Source organism: Eurosta solidaginis, chromosome X, assembly GCF_040869045.1.
Source record: "Eurosta solidaginis isolate ZX-2024a chromosome X, ASM4086904v1, whole genome shotgun sequence".
Lineage (NCBI taxonomy): Eukaryota > Metazoa > Arthropoda > Insecta > Diptera > Tephritidae > Eurosta > Eurosta solidaginis.
The window spans coordinates 11,149,664-11,174,777 of NC_090324.1; the positions used below are offsets into that span (position 1 = coordinate 11,149,664).

A 25,114-nucleotide genomic window follows, 5' to 3' on the forward strand; every position below is an offset into this window, starting at 1 on the left:
TCAAATCGTGGGCAAGTAACCGCTGAAGTAATTTTACTTGAAATTCGCGTATTTTTAAACCAATAAAGATTTAATTGGTATATTATAATTACCATTTAACTATTTTGTAACTCCCTTTTTGATATTCTTCAGGCACGTAATGTGGTGAATTACATGCACTCTGTTTCATATCTTCCACATGCGTTGGTTGTTGGCGTTGCTCGTTTTACTGTAAACTGATGTTATTCAAAATTTCAGTTATTTGGAAAAACGCGCACAAAGTTTTATTTTTTTATGGAATTGTATGAAAATATAAAACTTTCTTATTCGTTTTTCAATAAAACGAGCGATGTCTTTACATTCATATGTTGAATAAAATAAATTACAAAAAATAAAAGATAAGATAAAGGAAAAATTAGCTGTGTATTTTTTACATCTATAGGCGTTTACGCTTAAACTTTATATGGACTGCTAAGCGTCAAACTTTATCTACTCCTCTAAAATTGCTGCGCATAAAATTAGAACTACTAAATTTCAATACGCATTATACTCAGATGCAACTGAAATATGTGTCTATTTTTCACCTCTACACTGATTCTATGTATCACCTCTGCAAATGGTGTGTGTCCACAATTCATCGCAACGGATTCAGCTATATGTTATACTCTACGGCCATCAGAGGGTTGTGTCTCCGCTTTTCGGTACACCCTGCGCTGTAGCTAGTTATTTAACCACTGCCGCTAGATGGGCCTCCTAAACATTTTTGGCGGACCTTTCCTTATGCCGGGGTAGAACTCGGTCCGTCCGGGGTTCCCTAGAATAGAGTTAGGTACCTAGTAGAAAAAACCCTGTAATTATGTAAAAACGTATGCATGTATTTTATTCAAATTACTATTTTCTCTTAGGTCTAAGCCTGGCTAATTAAAGGGCAGTGGGGGTGAAAACCACCCACTAATCCTTCCGGTTGATGGAAGTGAGAACCGCCTAACAAATATACTGACTAAGTACTCGTGAGGTGAAAGCCGCCAGGTGTACTATTCGCTGACCAGTTTAACCAGCCAACTACTATGTCTAGCTAGTGCTATCTAACTACTCTCTTTACTTAAGGATTTGTCGCCCTTTATACTAATTTGCGCGCAGGCAAACGGCGATATTACAATAACAATGCTTAACCACTACAATTATATCTATTTAACATCTCTATTATGATACACGCTCCTTTTATTTTAATCTTCTAATAACTTTACTTAACGTACATATGTACACACGCCTGTATGCTTACATTACTCTAGCTAGGTATGCCTAATGTGCTATCTCTTGTGTTTGTACATTTGTAAGTTCTAACTTCGCGCCTTGTTCATTTGTAAAATCTCAGTTTCGGGCCTAACTTCCGCTGTACATTGGGAGTTCAATTCAAGTTCCACTTGTATGTACATGGGGGATTAATTCAAGCTGTACTTGTATGCAAATATGCATTTGACATAAAAATCAGGTATTTCATATATTTTATGTAAAATAATATGTTTATAAATTTGGCATTTAATACTTTACAAAAATAATATAAATATGTACATATATGTAAATCTATGGGTGCATAGGTATATAATTAAACATTTTAATTTTAATTTCACTTGAAAATATATTTTTATAGTGTTGTGGGGAACTCCAAAGCCTTCGAATTTGGTGTCCTCACACATTATCTAAGTGAGGATAAGCGTTTTTTACGCGGAAACGTAAACGTATGTACGTGTTAAAAAAACACGGCTATTACATCGAAAAGCAGGACCCGTATCGTGTATTACGATCGGACTCGATTTCTATTGTTCACTCAATTTATATATGTAACTGCCAAATTATTTATACAAAGTATGATAAATTAGCTCTGTTTTCTTACATCTCTCTCTCTTCTGAAATTGCGGCGCATAAAATTATTACTACTAAATTTCAATACGCATTTTACCCAGATTCAAGTGAAATATGTGTCTATGTTTCACCTCTACACTAATTCTTTGTATCACCTCTTAAAATGGTGTGTGTCCACAATTCATCGCAACTGATTCAGCTATATGTTATACACTATGGCCATCCGAGGGCTGTGTCTCCGCTTTTTGGTACAACCTGTGCTTTAGCTAGTTATTTAACCACTACCGCTAGATGCGTCTCTTAAGCATTATCTAAGCGAGGATAATAATTTTTTTATGCGCAAACGTAAACGTATACGCGTGTAAAAAAAAAACACGGCTAATGTAAATGCAACTAGTACGCGAAGTCTCTAGTTCAGATATCTCGTTATTCGGACCCACGATTTCAGAGCTATTTTGATTTATTTGGGATTTTTTAATCCTGTCGGGAAAAGATATAAAAATTTACATTTAGTTATACAGCAAATATAAAAAGTTTTCTATATTGTATACATCACCTTATCCTAAGGCTCATATTTTATTGTCATGACGTCATTGGTCAAAACTTGGATGGTTTTTATCTGATTTTTCTCGCTCATCTCTGCTAGGATGGATGTTATCATTTGGCTGAACCCTCGTACTGTCTCATTTGTTGTTTACCCCATTCGATTTTTACATATATCTTTACACCACAAATCCCAAAAGAAGATTACGCAATGCGCATTTTCTCTTCCAATTTGCGTCTTGCTACATGTTTTATGCCGACTCCGAACGGCATCTGCTAGGCAAATGTGTTTTCACTGCGAGCTTTTCATGGCAGAAATACACACGGAGCGCTTGCCAAACACTGCCGAGGGGCGACCCCGCTTAGAAAAATTGTTTTCTAACTGAAAAACCTTATTTCTAAAATTTTGATGTTGCTTTGCCCGGGGTGTGAACCCAGGGCATTCCGTGTGGTAGGCGGAGCACGCTACCATCACACCACGGTGGCCGCCAGAAATAAAATAAATAATGGTATTTATAATGCGTTGTGCTATGTTTGAGTGTAATAACAACAACAAGAAAACCAGTGAAAACAAACGAAGATTTTTCCATTTTCCGAAGGATGCAGTAGTGGCTAAAGTGAAAGTGACTCAGCTTCGAGAAAAGCACTTAGAGATTGTTTTAATTTAAAGAAATAACTAAATAAGTTTAAATACATTTATTCAAATAAATAATCTTATTATTTAATTTATTTTTAATGTCAATATTTTTATCATAGATATCTTATAGGGGCCAAATACGAATCGTCTTACTCACGAATAATTTTTGATGTGGTATGTAATTCATTAGTTGTGGCAGAGGAAATACGTCCAGGACATATTGTTTAACGCTTCTCCTAATAGTCGGCTGAATAATGTTCAGGCAACTCTTCCCGTCGTATAACTTCGTTGTCTTCGGCCAAAAATTCTTGTTGGGGATCGCAAATGACGTTTTTTGTACCCATAGGAGTAAAATTTCTGTATAAGACACAGCTCCTGATGGCGTCAATTGTATGACAAACTTGTGAATCCTCACTACCTCTCAAAGCACTGATTTTATTGAAGAGTGGTGTCAGAGCTTGGCCGCCACGTAACTCTTACTCTAAAATATCCGAAACTTCACCAGCCAAAACTTCCATTGTATTTAGAGTGGGTCGGACGTAGAATAATATTCTATGTAGCATCAAATTCCCAGCATTCAGTTCTGATTGCAACAAGGCTAATAGTAGATAATAATCCTGTATTAAGATCCTTAATGCTCCTTAATGATGAAAAGGGAAACTTTTTTGTATTCCCTTTCCTCGCGTTATAGTGTGGATATTCTGTAACATGGTATAGAGAGAGAGAGAGAGAGACTACATTTTATCATCAAATGAATATTCATCATCTAAAATGTCTGTCTCTAATTCAGCAACTTTATCTTCTTTACGTTTCTCCAAATACTTTCGACGTGAACGGATAGCTGAATTCCAGTGGCGTAGTGAAGTTTCCTTGCGCCAGGGGAAAACATTTATAATATATATAAAATAAACATTTATATCTCCTGTCTCCTCAATATTTTCACATCACAGGACTTGACACTGATTTAATGTACATACGGTCGTATTGTTCACGACGTGGACCTTGCACATAGTGTGAGGACCCCAAAGCCGAGGACTTTGTATCCTCACAACATACACATATCCATACATTTTTCTGAATAACATACATTTTGAAATAACTTGAAATTTATAATAATATTTGAATTTATCACTTATATATTTTATATGAAGCACCAGAAATATATATATGTATACCTTTATGAATTATACCCTAAATACATATATTCTGTTGTACATTGAATTGATAATTATTAAATTAAAGAACAAATTAGACTTGCGTACTTTTGCACGCAAGCAAAATATTTACATTTTCGCAACTAGCATACAACACATCAACGCACGCCATACAACAGACGGCAGAAGCATTGAGCAAAGCAAAACACAACATTAGAATCAGGTGCCCACCGACAAATGCACAAACACACAATAGTTAAAGCAAAGGCTGGAAAGCACGGTATGAGCAAGTACAAAGACATTGTATTCAATAAGGAGCATTATGATGCGTGGAAATTCATGAGAAGGAAATATTCACCGGAATAACAGTTGTTTTATATTGTTAATACTATTAGTTAGAAGTTGTTATTATAAAATAACCGTTTGCCTGCGTGCAAAAATTAGTATATAAGGCGACTAGTTCGCATTAAAATTCAGAGATTAGGAGACAGGCATACGAGTCGGTAGGTTTTATGACTACAACCAAGAGTACACCTGAAGGTTTTTGACTTCATTTGTACTAAAAGTATATTCGTCTGGAGGCTTTATTACTCCATTCGTCCGCAGAGGTTGTCTGATGGCTTTATTACCTCAGTCACCTCTTACATAGCAAGGGAATCAGCTAGGAGTAGAAATAGAATTTTTATTAAATAAATACTTTTATAACGGTTTTATACGAAATAAACAGGGTTATTCTTTTAGAAGGACCGGTAGGAATTTCTACTTTCAGGAACCCTGGACGGACTGAGGCCAACCCCGGCAAAGTGAAAGAAAAAGTCCGTCACAATAGCACAACAACTGGGCAGCTACCTCGATGGCACAACGTTACTACTGTGGAACCCCAACAACTTTCAATACAAATGCATCGGAAATTGCCTATAATGCACAAAGATGCCTAAAAATCCTCAAATCGCTGCAACGGAGAAAGTTGCGGGGCTGCCAAATTTCCCACTTAGAACTGCCACGGAATATCTTCTTAAGATGTCTGAGCACCGAGGCATCCTAAAAAACAATTGATTGATGTAGTTGCGCCTCCAAGGTAGATAAGAAGACATTTGCATAAGCCTTATGACGAGAATGGTGTAGTATGATCCAGAGCAACCCAAACGCAGAGTCTGTGATTTCCTTCAAACTCAGGCTCCAGCCTTTGCAGACATCGCCGAAGAAGAATGCACACCTCCGAAGGATATGCGTGTTACTCTGCCCCAACTTCGATCTCTCTGTATGGCCCCAGCCTGGTTTATAGCACAAATCAAGCATTCGTCTGTAATGTGGAACAAAAATCTGTAATAGCAACTCTTTTTTGCTAAAACCATATTGAAACTGCTCGATTTCTTGGACCTTCGTTAGAGGAATTTATTTAAAGTTTCTTGAGTGTTCTAGCCTATTAACCCAGGCGAGGGATTTATACAACAAAAATAAGAACGACACATGGACGGACGGGAAAAAGACTATGCCGTCTATTTCTGTCGATGATACACAGGAAAATGTATATGTGCGCTGCTCTCTGCATGTCATCTAAACAAAATGGTAAAAGGTGTCGTAAAAATTCAACTTCCACAAATTAATATTCCCCAGTTGGACTATGTGAATCGTCCAGCTGCGAAGACCTGCAACATCTCTAATGATGGAAGTAAGCTGAATGCTGGTATGAGAAAATTATGGCCATGCATGGTTAAATCGTACAAATTAAAAAAAAAACGATTAGCCGAACTAAAAAAAATTCATACCAAATTTTCGTTCTACATATTTTACTTTTATTTTTTATCGGGCATTTATAAAAGTCAAATAAGCTAAAATTTCTGTTTGTATCCTTTGTTTTGGCATTTGCACAAAGTTTTTGAGAGAGATTTAAAATTGTTTTTTAAACATGAAAAAATCATTACGACCGCGGAGAAGAGAGAATGGTTTTACCTTCCTGTATTTTTATCATGGGCTGAAGATATCATCTATAAGTAGACTGAAATATATATTTAATAATAATATGATTATAATACATTAGTAATAATATACATTAGTAATACTGAGATAGTCAAGCTTTGAAAAACATCTTCTCCATACGAGATTATAAAAGTATGTAATTCTAACGGAGTCTTGGGTTCAATTTGTTTTCTACTGCGAAGTAATATTTTGCAGACACATATTTCGGTAAAAAGTTCTGTTCCATCGAAATCTGTATTATAAAATCACCCAAGTCCTTACAATTTCATCGTTATTATCCCTGTTTAACAAATTTCCAACTTCTAAGAGAAATCCAAATATAAAATTAAGGTAATTTAGTTGTGTAAGTCTTATACGTATTTTTTGTTGGAGACGATCGGGAATACTTTTCATGGCACGAGAAATATCACATTCTGTGGAATAGAGGTTAACGCCGATAACTATATCGGTGGCGGCGACGTAGGCACTATTATATACCGGCGGCGGCAGCGTGGCCGGAGCGCCGGGTTACGCCGGTTTTCTTACTTTAACAAGCTTGATTTTTCTATTTAAAAATAATAGTTAGGAAAGGTTTTGTTTGTATGTTGTTTAACACATTGACGCAAATGCGTACTTCAATAATAATTAATTTATTGAATTTAAACGCTTAAAGCCAACAATGTAAAGTGTCTGTATGATATTTCAAATATCAAGTAAATTATGGTAACTCAAAGAATAGGCATTTCAATGATGGAACGAAAATTTAGTTATATGAAAATTGATTATTGATTAATGCGTTAATGATTCGCAAGGATGTCGTAACTGATGTACGCAAGTATATTCACAAAGGGTTCACGGAGAGTGCGTAAGTTGGATAATTATTAAAGTTAAAAACTTACGTAAAAGTTTTTGATACTTCCTTTGATGTTATGTAAATTGATGTTGTATAATAGAGACGGTCGAAACTTAACACCGGAAGCTATATCTAAAATTATAATAAATTGGATATAATTGACGGTTCTTTAGAGAACGTTTCGGTAGACGAATTTATCTACCGAATAAATGCATTGACTGTGACGTCTTTGAGAGGAAATTCCGAGGCGCTTTTCCAGAATGCCCATATTCTTTTCGATGGAAAGGCCAAGAACTGGTATTGGAGGTATCACCATTTAGTGCGCTCCCTTGATTGGCTTAATTTATGTGATGCATTAAAAAGCAATTTTAAAGACGTCCGTGCCGATTACGACATTAAGAAAAGAATAAGAAATCGGAAACAAAAACAGGGAGAGTCTTTTGAACATTTCTTCGAAGCAGTGATGACATTGAGTGATAGCTTAAAAGTGGCAATGTCTGAACAAGAATTAGTTGAGACTTTAATTCGTTACTTACTTCCAGATATTCGTTTAGAGCTACTCCATTTGGACATAACTTCCATTTCGGCGTGCTTGTAGACGGCGGGAAAACTTTTTCGAAACTGTGAAAAACAGCCTTGCTCGACCCCAGTTACCACGAAAGCGACAATTGACTGCAGTAGAGCAAACAGATCAGGCTGTGAGTACCGACTTTGCAGTAGTTCAAGCAGTAGAGAATTTGGACACATTAGAGAAGAAATGCTGGAATTGTGATGCGCCTGGTGACGATTATAAACAATGCGTTAAGCGAAGACGAGTCTTCTGCTACGGCTGTGGATTGCTGGCATACTTTTTACAGACTGTCTCAACTGTAATAGCCAAGGAAACAAACAAAGGAGTGTCTACAACCACTCCAGCAGACACCCCAATTCAACTTCCGAATAAAACAAAAACCAAAGGTACCCACTACTACTGATAACCTTGAAGCGAATTTGAAAATACACCCTTTTCGTCCTTTACATTTACGTTTGCAAGAATATAATGCTAAGCGTGAAGAAATTTTTTCTCAAACGCGTTCAGCATTTAGAGCTAAGTCTTATTGGCAAAATACAAAATTCCAGCGCGAAAACTTATCCGCCACATCGATGAGTAAGCCATGGTGACATACGACCATATGCTGCCATAGAGTTATTAGGAGAGAAAGTCTTTGGTTTATTAGATTCAGGAGCGTCGATAAGTTTCTTAGGAGGAAAATGGTCTAAAAACGTACTGGAACTCGAACAAAATCTGAAAATAAAGAAATTTTACACAAATCTTTGCACAGCTGATGGTTCAAAGCAATCCGTTGTTGGGATTGTTACATTGATTGTCGGTTATCAAGATAAAACTTTTCCATTGATTTTTACATAGCTCCATCCTTAAGCCAGGACATATATTTGGGGATAAATTTTTGGAAAATTTTGAAATTGCTTCACACTTAGTGAGGGAATTAAATTTATCCGCATCAGATGAAAATCTACATATGTTATCCAGCATTCAAAAGGAAAAACTTGGCGCAGCAGTTCGGTGCTTCCCATCTTTTGAAGAGAAAGGTCTTGGTAGGACAACTCTCATAGAGCATGCTATCAATGTTGGTCAAATTAAACTTATTAAGCAACGCCATTATCCGATATCCCCAGCAATTGAAAAATTGATGGATGAGGAAATTGACTGGATGATAGCTTTAGATGTCATTGAAGAATCGAACAGCCCATGGTCATCTCCAATCATTTTAGTGCGGAAACGTAAAAAAATACGTCTTTGTTTAGACAGTCGTAAAGTCAATTCGGTAACTATAAAAGACGTTACCACACATTGAGGGCATATTAAGTAAACTACCCCGTGCAGAGTTCATTTCAAGTTTAGATTTGTAAGATGCCTTTTGGCAAATTCCATTAGGGATTAAATCTCGCGAAAAAACGGCATTTACCATACCGAATAGGCCACTTTATCAGTTCAAGGTTATGCCTTTCGGGTTGTGTAATGCACCTCAAACCATGTGCCGTTTAATGGACAAAGTAATTCCGTACAATCTCAAAGAACGTGTGTTTTTCTATCTTGACGCCCCCCTGCTAGTCTCTGAAAACTTTGAATCGCATATACAACTGTTACAAGAAATAGCATTGCATATTAGAAAGGCTGGATTAACCATTAAAATAATGAAAAGTAAATTTTGCCTTAAGCAGGTTCGGTACTTAGGTTATGTTGTAGGCAATGGAAGCTTGAAAACAGATCCAGACAAGGTCTCGGCAATAAGCGAATTTCCTTCACCCAAATCCGTAAGACAGCTCCGACGCTTTCTAGGAATGGCCGGTTGATACAGGCGATTTATTGCCAACTTTGCGACGGTAACTAATCCTTTGGCAGAACTACTGAAGAAAGGTCCCGAGTTTGAATGGACTAAAGAAGCACAAGAGTCTTTTGAGCTCGTAAAGCATTGTCTAAGTCAGCACCTATATTGGCAACTCCCGACTTTCGTAAACCGTTCGAAATATAGTGTGACGCAAGTAAGAGTGGTATAGGCTCGCTCAAGAGAACGATTGTGGTGAAGAAATTCCTGTAGCTTACATGAGTCAGAAACTAAACAAGGCGCAGCGTAATTATTCGGTAACGGAACAGGAATGCCTTGCAGCTATCATAGCTGTGAAAAAAATTTAGTCCGTGCATGCAATTTCTTTTGTGATTGTGGAAAGGATGTTGTGGAGAAAATGTTTCAATTTATGTTGTCTTTTAATGCATGTTTATTGGAAATCCAAGGAAAAATAGTCGCTCAGCATCATGTGGGGTAATTGTTTTTGTATATAAATGAACATTGCGAAAAATGTGACTATCGCTGCTTTGATGAAGGTGGTCGTTGCGAATATTTTTTCCTATGGTAATAGTCTAGTTGAGGGGTCGACTTCTAATACGCTACCAAAAATAACGACAGAGGTGTCAGAAGACGCGTACTAATTTCGAGAACAATAATCCGAAGGCGGAAAGTAAAAATTGTATCTCTGTCCGGAGATATTTACAGTTGAAGTTGGTGATTTTCATGTGGTTGTTGTTGTGTTCGCGCCCACAAAAAAAATTGTGCATCACCGTGGCGGTAGCCACGGTTATACCACACACCCGGACTTGGCATGGCGTAGCCCAGGGTTATTTTTTATAAGCGCGGCCGAAGGCCGCCAACGCAGAAAGGTGTTTTGCGTAAAAATACTATGGATTCCACCCCCCGTTACGGAGGTACCCGTGGGTCAATCAAGGTGGTGATTGCAATATTTCTAAGAATTCCAAAATAGGAATTAAGTTGAAAGGAACTTTACCACCAAAAAGTCCCATCGTGATTTCGTCGACCACATTTCACATGTTGATCCTATCGACGGGGTAGTTTTCATCGATCCCGAAAAAAGATCGCAAGGTGTTTGGACAAGTACTTGCCGCTTTCAGATATGTACGTGAGGATTTGGACGTGTTTGGTCTGACATTTCGTAGACTTGTATTTAGCACATGAGCAAATATATCCGCCACAACAAACTGAACGTTTGAAGTTCCTCCTTATTGTCCAGTTTCTGTGTCACTACAACCCGCGCCTGGCGATACGGGTAAATCTTGTGGCGTTGACTATGAGTTAAAAGCCTTTGTTGGTAAGTATAATTAACAGTAACCAATAGCTACATTGTAAAAAAAATAATGCACAAGTATATTAAAAAAAATACTATTTGGAGCCTGAAAATCAGATTCACTTGGCAAATCATAAGAGTGGTATTCGTGTAACATTTTCAATTGTTTCCATTGTTTCAAATATATAATTTGATTAAATCATAGGGTAATTCTTTACTTTAGCTCACAACTGCTAAAACTCGTGTAAAATTATTGGGAGGGGTGTCAAAAGACGTGCTTTGGGCCCAGGATCACAAATTAGAAAATTTTCATGTGGTTGTTGTAATTTTGATGATTTTGTTGAACACACAAGAAAAGCTGGGTAAAAGTGTTTTGCGCAGATATAGTTTTGGTCTCCAAACCGGTGTTGGACCCACCCAGGAAAGGTGTTCTGCGCAAAATTACTTTGGTTTCGGAACTCCCCAGGGCCATTTTTCGGTTTTGGAAATATCTTTTGACAGAAACTAATTATTTAATTTCCGCTTTCGGATTCGTGGTCCTGGGTTCATAACGCGTTTTTGACACCTCGCAATATTTTTGGACGAGTTTTAGCAGTTGTGAGCTAAAGTAAAGAATTGCCATAGCTTCTCCAAACCCAATTGTCAACCTCACCTATCCGTGGCGAGTCCTGTTTCATTAACAGCAGAGGCTCTGCGACCCCGAACTCCTCATGGATCTAGGGGGTGGGATGGCCTAGAAGGTCGCATGTGACCATAACAAATCGTTCCCGAGATGGTCGGGCTTGGTACCGGAACGTACCGGATCTGCATCCGGCAAAGGATCATCAACATCGATAACACTCCCCAAGGCCTTCGGGGAGTGTCCTTATCGCTACAACAACAACAACACATCTATTTGAGATCGTTAATTTCTTTTGTCAAATATCTTTATTACTCTGCTTTTGTTGTTGCTGTTGTTCTTGTTGCCTGCTAAATATTCATATTTATAACAGGATTGGCCTCGCGTAGGTGAGTTGCGGAAGCTTTGAATGGGTTGCCAGCGCAATTTATAGCTTCTCCAACCCAATTGTCAACCTCGCCTACCCGTGGCGAACCGAAATTTCAATAAAAATTTGGAAGCAATCTCTCAGAGACTTATTCCTTTCCACCCCCACTTAATTTAACTACAATCTTGCCCGTGTAATTCAGGCGCTTCTCATTCAACACTTCAACTAACTATTTCTGTCAGATAAATTGCCGGTTAACGTAAACGAAGCATTGAACAAAAGTGGTATGGTCACAAAAAGATGCATGTCAGAAACCTCCTCCCGCTATTTACCTTCATGTATCAACTGTAGTCTCTTTCATTCTAGATGTTGTCTACATTTCATCACTAAACCCCTTTCACTTGGAAATAAGTCGCATGATGCTGGACCATGGCAAGCATGTACTCTGTGAGAAACCATTTTGTATGAATGAGGATCAAACGTTGCAATTGATAGGACATTCGCATAGCAAAGGCTGTTTCCTTATGGAGGGAATTTGGTCACGTTGTGTACCCGCATATCAATACATACGCAAACAGATCGAGAGCAACGCCCTGTGTGAGGTGCTCAATGTTAATTGCACATTCGGTTTGCCAATGGAAAAAGTCGGCCGTGTAATGTAAGTGATGTATGAGTGGATGAGTAAATCATTTACTTATTACTTATCTCTGAATTTGTATTTCCTCTTAGGTGGTGGTGTTACACTTGAATTGGGTGTCTATGCTTTACAGTTCGCATTGTGGATATTCGGCTATTTCTCACAAAATATCATGGCTAATGGTACATTGAATAAGGATGGTGTTGATGAAGAAGCTAATATTGTGCTACATTATGGACCTGATCGGAAAGCTGAACTAATGCTTAGCAGTCTGAAACGATTCGATAATAAAGCAATTATAAAACGAACCGATGGCACTATGACTGTTAGTATAATTTATAGTCGTAAACATATCGTCGGTGAAAGTTCCAAACAACTGTTCTTGGTCATGTGTTCTTTGAAGATTTGAGGTGGTTATATCAATTCGCCTCCAAGACTGTCGGCTTACTACCGGGCGCATGGCATTTCTTCCACTTTTTGGTATTAAGATCCCTCTATAGTGAAAGCCGTTTTATAAGTGGTTTGAATTTTCAAAGACGATATAAAAAAACGTTTATACATAAATTAATATGAGCTATGGAATTTTCAATGAAACTAGGTGCCGGACTATTGGTGTTCTGTGAAAATTATAGATGTAAATGGTGAAGGAAAAGAATTTCCATTGCCAAAAAGTGATTTATCAACATATTTTCCCAATCGCTTAGCGCTGAGTTTTGAAGCAGAAGAGGTACGTCATTGCATTTTAGAGCACAAAACACAAAGTGATTTACTTGATCATAAAGAAAGTTTGGCATTGTAATATATTGAGGATCAAATTCGTAGACAATTGGGCGTTACTTACGCAGAGAATAAAACAAATTTGTGCAAATCGTTCGAATAAGAAATTCACATCGGAATTTTAAAACAATTGTTTTTTTTTTAATTAAATTAATATATGTAACATGTAACTAACAAAAATATCTACGAGCTTTTCAATGCTTTTATACCCGCGTACTAGCTGCATATCCTCATCTTCGTATTCAGCATCCTATTTTCGTTTCAATTCTCGTGCGTACAACTCTTTAAATGCTTCAAATTCAGCAAGTGTAACATGGCACACCTTAGTTGCAAATGCATTGTCCGATTTATTGGTTATTTGATATAAAAGTGGATTCTTAGTTGGCTCATCTGGATCTACTTTAAGTGGTCTTGGTTTGAATAGACCCAGTCTTTCAAGAAAGACATGGCGGGAACGTATCTCCTCTAATGGCTTAGATAACGCTTCTATTTATTTATTTCAGGTATATTTTATTATTTCAGGTATTTCCACACGCATTACCTCTTTCAAGTACGTCACATTTTCTTCGACACGTCGCTCCGACTGTTCAAGTAAATCCGGACAATTCATTAACAATTTCCAAACATTTTTGCTAGAGCCAGCAAATGATTTCAAATAACCAATATGTTTACGTAAACGCATGCTTTCGTTCATATCTAAAAGTTCTGGATATTTTGTTAGCAGTAAAAACATTAGCTTCTCGGTGAATTGAAAGCTGCGCCAAAATTCCATTGCATCAACTAGACGTTGTGTCGGACGTGCAAACACCTCCGGATTACCGGTTGCAATGCGCAGGAACTTGCTCGTATTGAGACCGTGATTCATGAGTGTTTCATTTACATTACGCCATTGTGCCGGGGACACTCTAAAGGATTCACTCTCACAGCTTCGTATATGTGCGCTTGATCCAATAGTGTTTCATCATCGAGCACTGTGCTCACCGTACTTGGTGTTGATAGCTGTTGGTAAGGTATGAACTAAATTAAAAATATTCAGTAACTCGTTAATTTTAATCTTACTTGCTGTTTTCTGTGAAGCAACGGCACATATTTATTGGAATTTGTTAAAAATTTCCGCAACATTACGAAAGCTATAGGAACCTCGGTTCAAAACAAATAGAACAGCTGATTGCGATGATGTGATGCTGTACTGTAAATGGCCTCGTCAAAATGGCTGCCTCACAATCGGCGCTTTCAGGAAACTTGTGTTGAGCAACAATGCAAAGAGGATAAATAAAATAAGAGCCACCAGTCTGCTACGAGTGGCGAGTAACTCCCAGAAATCAAAAAATATATGCCGAATTTTTTCTAAGAGGGACATTTTTGAATTGTCTCGCATTTATTCCTACAGTGTAGGCACTTTATGCAACTGTGATTTTTGGAAAGAGAATTAATTAGTTAATTAAATACAGGCGGAAAAATAAACGCAGGTACCCCACGAAATTGGTTAGAAGACATTTTATGCACATCTCGCCCAAAAAAACCAGCGACTGCCTCTTAGAAAACATTGAGCATATGGCTGCGAGTAACGAGTGACGTCTCTTCATAATTTATCCTCTTTGCTTTGGCTTTGATTACGTTAGGGATACGACTACATCATCGATGTAGCACAACACAGCGCGGCCTTTCACTCCTCCTTAAATACAATGAGTACCGTTTTGAATAATGCGGCTACTTCCTTAACCAACGAAGGAACATTCCCTACAACAAACGAAAATATAATGGCGATACTACAAACAATATTACAGAAGCATATCGACCTGGAATTTAGATTGACTAAGATTGAAGAAAAGGTGCATAGTGATATATTGAACTGTTATTTGTGAAACCCTAGTAATTGGAGCCGCAATACCTTGATTCTCTTTAATTATTATTTATGCTATAATTTCAGCTTCCAGAATTGGCAGAAGTCATGGCTCAACATAAAGTTATGCGTGACTCAAAAGTTCTGATTAAGAAAACGCACAAGATAGTATGCCGTATCAGCGGAGAAACGGAAAATGATACTCACACCGAGCTCTCTATCGTTATGCCACTAACATTGTTGGATTCAGTTTATGACATTGAGAAAAAGTTGGACTCAGATGATTATCAAGAATCAATGGTATTTTTGAATATTTTTAATTGTATTTCATAACTTAAATTGGTGGTTTTCATTTAGAAATCATATACCTTTATGCTGAAAGATGCATCATCAGACATTATTGGAGTAATGAGAAAACTTTTCTCTGACAACGTTCTTTTCAATTTTAAATGGGACGGAGTACATGGCAAACGATCTTTATCTAAACTGAAACTCGTGAACAGCGTACTTTTTGGTAGTGTAATTAAATTGTTTTAAAATGTCATTGTTTTCATTGTCCATTCCTATTAATTTAGACGTTTTCGAACTGCAAGACAGGATCGATTTCGAAGACAGCATGAGACGGTGTTTAACGCTGAGCCACAATCGGCATAAACAAAGGCGGTATCTGGCAATTTAATTGCAACGAATTTGTCAATAATTTTTAACCAAAAATTTATAAACTAGATGTATAAGAAATAAGTATTTTGAATATAAATATTTGTGATGAACTTAACTGAAATAATTCTAAGTTTTTTCCTACGCTACTAATCTAAGCTTTTTATGCTCTAATTAAAATAATATTCAACAATCGCACAAAGTTTGCAAAGATTTTTAAAGCAATTTAAATGCAATTTATAACAAAAAAGTATTTTGAATATAAATATTTGTGATGAACTAACCTGGAATAATTCCAAGTTTTTTCCTACGTTACTAATCTAAGCTTTTTATGCTCTAATAAATATTATTCAACAATCGCACAAAGTTTGCAAAGATTTTTAAAGCAATCTAATTGCAACGAATTTGTTAATAATTTTTAACCAAAATTTATAAAGTAGATGTATAACAAAAAAATATTTTGAATATAAATAATTGCTGATGAATTTAACTGACAGTACCAATACCATCAACTAAATAGTCCTTATAAATATTGTAATCACATAATTCAAAACAAAAAATTACTATGAGTACCTATGTTTATTATTGCAAAATCACGAAGAAATAAAATTGCATGAAGTACATTCAATCTAAAATTATTCCACTGAATGCATATATCGCATTTTAAACTAAAAAATGTGAAAACTTCAAAAATTTCAGATCGGTATTTAAGTGTAAATCGATCCATGAAAGCATCGTGAAATAACTTTTTTTGGTAGTTAACGTTATCGTTTAGCCTGGTTTTGTTACCAATTTTGTTATTTTCGTGGTATAAATCAACATTCAACACAAAGTTACTCTGATTATGAGTTGAAATACTTTAAGAGTTAGGTTGCGATATGTAAAATTACATATTTTTGTACACATTTCTAAAATGTAAAGGAAAAAGTGTATATTTGTGTATTAATCAAATTATTCAAAAGATATTGTTATATTAATGATATAGAGAAGCGCCAACACGAATGCAAGTGGTTTCAAACCACTGGTAAGCAATTCACCACTTTAACTGTCAGAAAAAATTTCAAATTGTTTATTTTATGTAAAAAAAAATTTGAAAGTTGCGGGAATTTCAATTGAAGTTCAAAAAATTACAATTGAAGTTCACAATTTTCAATAGAAGATCAGTAAATTATAATTGAAGCTCAGGAATTTCAACTGCAGTTCAGCAAATTACAACTGAAGTTCAGAAAATTACAATTAAATTCAATTGTAATTTTCTGAACTACAAACAGAAATTCTGAACTTCAATTTTAATTTTCTGAACTACAAATAGAAATTCTGAGCTTGAATTTAAATTTTCTGAACTTGAATTGAAATTTTTGAACTTCAATTGTAACTTTCGAACCTCAATTGCAGATTTCTGAGCTAAAATAAAAAAGGTATATCATTAAAATTGGCGAATTACAAGTCACCTTACCCAAATTTTGAATTGCCTACTCGCGATTTGATGGTTTACTGCAACCAGTAGTTCTGTTAGTTCTCTCTTTTGTTTTCTATATCATTAATTAATTTATTTTAACTTTGTATGCATACAATCGCCTACAATAAAATTTGTGATTATGGGTCAACAACAAGACTGAAAAACTATTCCTTCCTTAAACTTATAGTTAATAATTTACAACTATTATAAATGTAATATATTATAAAAATGTTGAATAAAAGAAATGTTAATAGATTTGAATTAAAGAAATATTTTATTTATATAGCAGTATAATCCAAGTAAAAAGACGGTCATAATACTAGTCAAAAGGCGGTCATATAACGTTAAAATACTGCAAAAATACTCGTCAAGTTACAGGTATATATTTTAAAATATGACTGCCATAACGTGAATGTAAGAACAGTACAGCACTATAGTTTGTTTACATTTCGATAACCTAAAACCGTATATGTGTGAACAGTATGGACAATCACATAAATAGGTACGACGGAATGGACTGGTCACGAAAGTTACCGCTGCCCTGTACAAATGCTACTTAGCGATTTACGTGTTCCATCGACACAGCTTTTAGTCATTTTCCTAAGCAATTTACGGGCAAATTTATGCTGGGTAGTTCACCCACACATTCAAAGCTTTTTTCGTCTCCACTAACAATTCGACGTTTCATGCTGTCATCGAAATGAGAATTTATTAATTATTCCGGGAAAACATTTTAAAACGAAGAAGAAATATAATTTTGATAATAAAGCTTACAAGCTCTTGCTTAACCTGGTGTGTAAAAAGAAAAAATTCTTGTGCTACGGGCTTTTAAGTTAAGTTGTGACAGGTGTTAGCTGTTTAGGCACTTCTAAATTAACCTGGCGCTTTACCTAGAGGCAACCAAGTCCTCTTGCCTCCAATTTGAATTGGAAGATTCGATTTCCAAAACGAGAAAAGGTAACGTTTTACAAGACAGTGCATAACCTAAACAAAGGTGGTATCAAAAGATGCGTATCGAGCTTCGTTTTCAGAATCCGAAAGCGGAATTAAAAATTTTGTTGCACAGAAAACCTTTCGGCGTTGGCGGCCTTCCACCAAAATAATTTTAAGTTGTATAGAGTGGACGGGACGGCCTGTAAGGTTTCATGTAGTCATACTAAATCGCTCCCGAGATGATCGGGCTAGTACCTTAATGGTGCTTGTTCCCGGAACGTACCCGATCTGCATCCGGCAAAGCGCCAACAACGTTGATAACGGGGAGTGTCTTTATCGCTATAACAACAACAACATTATTTACTTTCTGCTTTTCATACGCATTTCCATTTTTAAATAATAAAAAAAACTGTATATTATTATAATAGATAGCATCTCAGCCGGGGTGCGATTCAGCTCAGAATATGCTAAAACAAGAGGAAACCTACAACTAAATGCAGATTCACGTGTCATTTACCAGGATTTACCGGTAAACAAGGTACTTTCCACAACCAGAATGCTTTGAAATACGGTACCAACTGGTTGGATGTATGTATATGGTTAAATCAACATATTTCATCCTGTGAATTTTTTGATGATTACTTCCATGTTTATCGCTTGGATCGTTGTCCTGAAAGTTCAGGGCTTGAGCGTGGCGGTGGAGTGCTGATTGCTATTAGAAATGACTTGTGCAGTAGTGCTGTGGATCTTAACTCATATGGCAATAAGATTGAACAGATCTGTGTTAAAGTTAAATTTTCTAAATCAAAATGTATTTTCATTGTATTGTCTTATATTCCTCCCAATAGTACTATTGATGTTTATGAAAAGCATTTATCCAACCTAATCTTGGTATACAATAATTTAACTCAATTCGATGAACTTATTTACCTTGGTGACTTTAATTTAGGTAATAGTGAATGGATATCCACTGATAATTTAACCTCACCATCCAATTTGAGATCAGATATCGATATACTGTTTGTGAGCAATATATTATCTTATAACTTAAATCAAATTAATTCTATTGTTAATTATTTAAATCGCTTTTTAGACCTAGTTTTTATTTCTGCTGATTTGAATTCTTCTTGTGGGGAATGCATTGCACCATTATTAAATAATAGTATTCATCACAAAGCACTAATCATAGAATTTCAATTCTACGAATTCGATAAGAACGTCGTTGATGATACCAAGTCATATAACTATAATAAAGCAGATGTTACTGGAATTAATAATTATCTTAATAATGTTGACTGGTCATTTCTAGACTCCCTAGATGATCCACAGTTATTATACAGCAAGATAACCCAGATATTTACTCTTATGATTTCAAATTTTGTTCCTAAACATAAATTAAGGTCCAACAATAAGCCTCCTTGGTTCAATCACAGATTGTGTCACCTCAAAAATTTAAAAAATAAAGCCTACAAAAAGTATAAAACAACGGCTTCAGAGGCCGACCATTCAGTCTTCATCCGTCTAAGAAAGGACTTTGATTGTTTGAATAATTTTCTCTACAAGCAACATATGTTTAGAATTGAATCCAACTTGAGACAAAATCCTAAAAGTTTTTGGCAATACATCAACACGAAACGGAAAAGTTGTGGGTTTCCAACTACCCTGTCCTACGATGGTACTGTATCCGACAACATAGTTGATTCTTGTAATCTCTTCGCAAATTTTTTTCAAAAAGTGTATGAAGTTCATGCACCTAGTGACTATGCAACGCCCAATGCCTTGACATTGGATCAAGTTGATGGCTTTAGCGTCTCGCCACAGGATGTTGCGAACGCAATATCTATTCTAAAAAACAGCTCAAAAGCTGATCACGAGGGGTTTCCTCCAATATTTTTCAGGCTACTTAACTCAATCATATCTACTCCCATCGCTAAATTATTCAATAAGTGCTTAAGTAAAGGTATCTTTTTAGACTCTTGGAAGCTTTGCACAATATTGCCAGTCTACAAATCGGGTAACCGAAATGACGTATCTAACTATAGACCCATTGTGAAACAAAGTAATTTTGCAAAAGTCTTCGATCACGTGGTCAAAGCTAAACTGTACGATCACGTTCAATCATATATCTCTATACATCAACACGGATTTGTCCCCTCGAGATAAACTTGCTCAAATCTGGTCTTAATTACAAACAAAATAGTTAACGCCTTCGAGAGCCAAGCACAGTTAGATGTAGTTTACACTGACTTTTCTAAGGCATTCGACAAGGTAGACCACTCTATTCTCTTGGAAAAACTCAAAGCATTCGGCATTAACGGAAACCTTCCAGATTTTTTCTCAAGTTTTCTTATGGGACGAAAACTTTTCGTCCAAATGGAATCCGCTAGATCTCAAACTTACATACATGCTTGGTCAGGTATCCCCCAAGGTACACATCTTGGGCCTCTCCTCTTTTTACTATTTATTAATGACCTGATCAATTTTCAACTGCGGATTGGAATTAATAATTATCTTAATAATGTTGACTGGTCATTTCTAGACTCCCTAGATGATCCACAGTTATTATACAGCAAGATAACCCAGATATTTACTCTTATGATTTCAAATTTTGTTCCTAAACATAAATTAAGGTCCAACAATAAGCCTCCTTGGTTCAATCACAGATTGTGTCACCTCAAAAATTTAAAAAATAAAGCCTACAAAAAGTATAAAACAACGGCTTCAGAGGCCGACCATTCAGTCTTCATCCGTCTAAGAAAGGACTTTGATTGTTTGAATAATTTTCTCTACAAGCAACATATGTTTAGAATTGAATCCAACTTGAGACAAAATCCTAAAAGTTTTTGGCAATACATCAACACGAAACGGAAAAGTTGTGGGTTTCCAACTACCCTGTCCTACGATGGTACTGTATCCGACAACATAGTTGATTCTTGTAATCTCTTCGCAAATTTTTTTCAAAAAGTGTATGAAGTTCATGCACCTAGTGACTATGCAACGCCCAATGCCTTGACATTGGATCAAGTTGATGGCTTTAGCGTCTCGCCACAGGATGTTGCGAACGCAATATCTATTCTAAAAAACAGCTCAAAAGCTGATCACGAGGGGTTTCCTCCAATATTTTTCAGGCTACTTAACTCAATCATATCTACTCCCATCGCTAAATTATTCAATAAGTGCTTAAGTAAAGGTATCTTTTTAGACTCTTGGAAGCTTTGCACAATATTGCCAGTCTACAAATCGGGTAACCGAAATGACGTATCTAACTATAGACCCATTGTGAAACAAAGTAATTTTGCAAAAATCTTCGATCACGTGGTCAAAGCTAAACTGTACGATCACGTTCAATCATATATCTCTATACATCAACACGGATTTGTCCCCTCGAGATCAACTTGCTCAAATCTGGTCTTAATTACAAACAAAATAGTTAACGCCTTCGAGAGCCAAGCACAGTTAGATGTAGTTTACACTGACTTTTCTAAGGCATTCGACAAGGTAGACCACTCTATTCTCTTGGAAAAACTCAAAGCATTCGGCATTAACGGAAACCTTCCAGATTTTTTCTCAAGTTTTCTTATGGGACGAAAACTTTTCGTCCAAATGGAATCCGCTAGATCTCAAACTTACATACATGCTTGGTCAGGTATCCCCCAAGGTACACATCTTGGGCCTCTCCTCTTTTTACTATTTATTAATGACCTGATCAATTTTCAACTGCGGATTGTCTTATGTTTGCGGATGATGTTAAATTATTCCTAAAAATTCAAAATACAATTGACTGTTCTAGTCTTCAGTCTGATCTAAATAATCTTTCTAATTGGTGTATATTAAATCATCTCCATCTAAATGTTAGTAAATGTTGCGTCATCACGTTTGCTAAAAAGTCTAAGACAGTGACTTGCGACTATGTACTAAATGGACAAAAATTGTGCCGTAAAGATACTATTAAGGATCTAGGGGTTATTTTCGACTCTAGGTTGACCTTTTCCAACCATGTAGACCATGTGGTGTCGAAGTCTTTCTCTATGATTGGTTTTATACGCAGAAAAACTGTGGATTTTGTTGACCCACTTACTCTCAAAGCGCTGTACATATCTTTAGTGCGTAGTCAATTGGACTATTGCTGTATAATTTGGAACCCTTACTATCAAAATCTTACTTCTATAATTGAAAAGGTGCAAAGGGTGTTCACTAGAATGGCTTTGCGTCCCCTGTCGTGGCCTGATGGGCTTCCAAACTATGTTGGCAGACGCAAGTTGCTAGGTCTACAAAGTTTGGAAAAGAGAAGGTCTTATTTTTCTATTATTTTTGTGTATAATGTGATGAATTCTAGAATCAACTGTGAACTCATTTCTAATTTAATACATGTTCACTCATCAAGTCTTAATTTAAGGACAACTCGTTTATTCGATGTAACTTTTCATGCAACCAACTATGGTTTCAATGAGCCACTCACAAGATGCGTTCGAATATGCAATTCGTATGCTAAAAATTTGAATTTCAGTTTAGAGATAAGTAGCTTTAAGACTAGGCTCTTTATACTTTTTAATTAATGAGTCTGTTAGAACTATTCGGTAGACAATAATAAATAAATAAATAAGGGTGGAACTACGTATCTGGGTTGCCAGTATTTGCTTCGGTCACTTATATTGATTTGTATTGATTAAAAACTGCAATAGTAGATAATGTAATGTGAATTAAAATTGAATAGGTAGCCGAAGCAAAAAGGCAACTTATCCGCATGCAACTGTTATGTGCCGCCACTGGGAGCTGCTGCTGCTATCCTAGAAGCATTAGAAGCAGAAATTTCTTTGATTGTTTGCATCACCGAAGCTGTGCCTTATCATGATATGGTTCGCGTTAAGCACGCTCTCTTTAGGCAAAATAAATCGCGACTAGTCGGGCCCGATTGTCCAGGAATCATCGCACCAGAAAGGGTAAGTAAATTGCCTAGCATATTAAATATATAAACAACATTTATGAATTTGTTCGTGACAATTTTTCATGCTCTTGTTGATAACCAACTGAAGAATGCAAAAACCAAAGAAATTGAAATTCATATAAATACCAATTGATTTCTTAAATAGCGTTTGGAGAGCAAAATACATATGTTTGTATGCATAGAACTGCATAGAAAGGGAGGAATTAATTAATTATTATCAGTATATTTACAAGATTTTTGTCATTTTCCCTGCGTCCCCGTTGCCAATACATTGCGTTAAGAGAGGACATCAACACCTTATTACCCACATTTATTAAAATTTTAGTAAATTTTGGTTTTTTCATTACTGATTCAATACGTGGAAAGTTATATATCGATCATTCCATGGAGAATGGTAAATTTTAGCAGACTTTCGTACTGGGGTCATTAGTATTCAATCCGTAGAAGGTTTAATGTAGTCATATCAATAGTTCCCGAGATGGTCGGGCTAGTACCTCAATGGTGCTTGTTACCGGAACGCACAGTGACTTGCACATCTCCTTCACAGCACCTCATCCTAGCCCACTTCCTTGATGAACCCTAGCAGTGTTCTTGGCTTCAGGAATTAAATGAGGGAATACTCTGGCCATGCTGAGCCAATGAACTTAGGCCTAGGTCTTGAGATTGCGTCGCATTCTAGAAGAATATGGTCCGCCGTCTGCTGATCGATCACAAAATCGGCATGTGCCCTGCGAAAATCGTTGGATCATGTCCCTGCAGAAATCGTTGGATCATGTGGTCCACTGGAGTACTTAGTATTATACTCCACTGTAATGCAGCAATGGACCAACTCATGTTTCTACACGAACATATTGTAAGCTGATCATTGTTCGTTTTTAACGATTGTAATCACTACACGCCCTCTCGTGCTGGCCGCCTTGTCGCTGGCGAGGGGGCTTAAAGGACTGCCTGAGGAATCTCTCTATTAGAGAACCTCAGACGGTGGTGAACTAAGAGGAATGCCTCTCGTGGCTTGCAATCGTGGGATTGTAAACAGATCTCAACAGGTCAGTTTACGTCTCCTGCGACTGTAAGCGATGGGAGGATTGCCGCACCAGCACCACCCCAATCCAAGGTGTTGAGGTACCCGTGCCGATGGATGAATGGTCAGCGGGTGGGTTAATACAATTGCTGATCCCGAACGGTTCCCTCCGACGCCCGGGCAAGGTCGGTTGTATAAGTGCTTTCTCAACGCATACCGGCTCTGCGGACGAGTGACCAACCTTTTCCGGCTTACTCGTGGGACCAACGTGAACCAAAACACAAATCACCAAACAAAAAAAAAAAAACAAAAACTCGGACGAAAAGACACTGGACGCAAACGACTCTACAATGGACGTTACGCTGACGAAGACGGCGACGACGATAAGGACAACGACTACGGACATTATTTCGCACAGGGCCCCGTTCTGAAGAGGAGACGCTCCTCGCCTCCAGTCAGGAGACGATTACCAGCGCTGGCGGTAGTACCATCCACAGTACACCAAAGGCTCAATCAGTACCAACAACAACAGTAAAAAGGTCCAGATGGGTACCAACCACAGCACCCAGGGACCAACTTCCAACCCTAAAGAGGCTGGTGGTACCAACCACAGTACACAGGCCTCCAAAGGAAAGAAGAGGAAAAAAAGTGAAGGACAGATTAGGCGTAACAGGTACCAGCGAGCGCTGTATACTCTACGAAGAATACAAAGTGGCGAGATCGCAAGCGGTTCTGTTTAAGTCGCATCTCTCACATCGGTTGTGGGGGAGTACGAACGCTTCCAAAGGGAGCATCCGACTCCTCATCAACCTAGACAACCAAGCTCGGCTGGGGACGTTTCTCAAAAGAGAAACAGATCCGGCCATGAAAATAGCAGTGAGGCTGTTTCGGAAAAGCCCAAACGGGCGGATACGGAACAGACATTCAGGGGACACTTCATTGATGTCGCCAGAGACTACCTGCAAGTGGCCATAGTAGATGCTGACAGTCGATCGCCAGCAACAATTCAGCAGAACTGGGTGGAGATCGTGGTCGGGCTGTCGAAATTTGCCATGCGGCACGTGCGCGACAACCCGACTGGACCTCTCTCAGTCTTTTACTCCTCCGAGACCCTGAGAGGATACAGGTTAATCAGGTGTGCGGACCAGGTCTCGTTTGAATTTCTGACATAGTGTGTAGCACAAATTAGCGGAGAGGTAAACAACCTCCAGCTAAGGCTAATACCTGCC

The 25,114-nt window shown here is 37.2% G+C and overlaps 1 pseudogene; it reads left to right on the forward strand.

The window, feature by feature from the left end:
* The first annotated feature begins 9,022 nt into the window (after positions 1-9,022).
* On the forward strand, positions 9,023-13,130 carry LOC137234782 (trans-1,2-dihydrobenzene-1,2-diol dehydrogenase-like; annotated as a pseudogene).
* Positions 13,131-25,114: the final 11,984 nt, after the last annotated feature.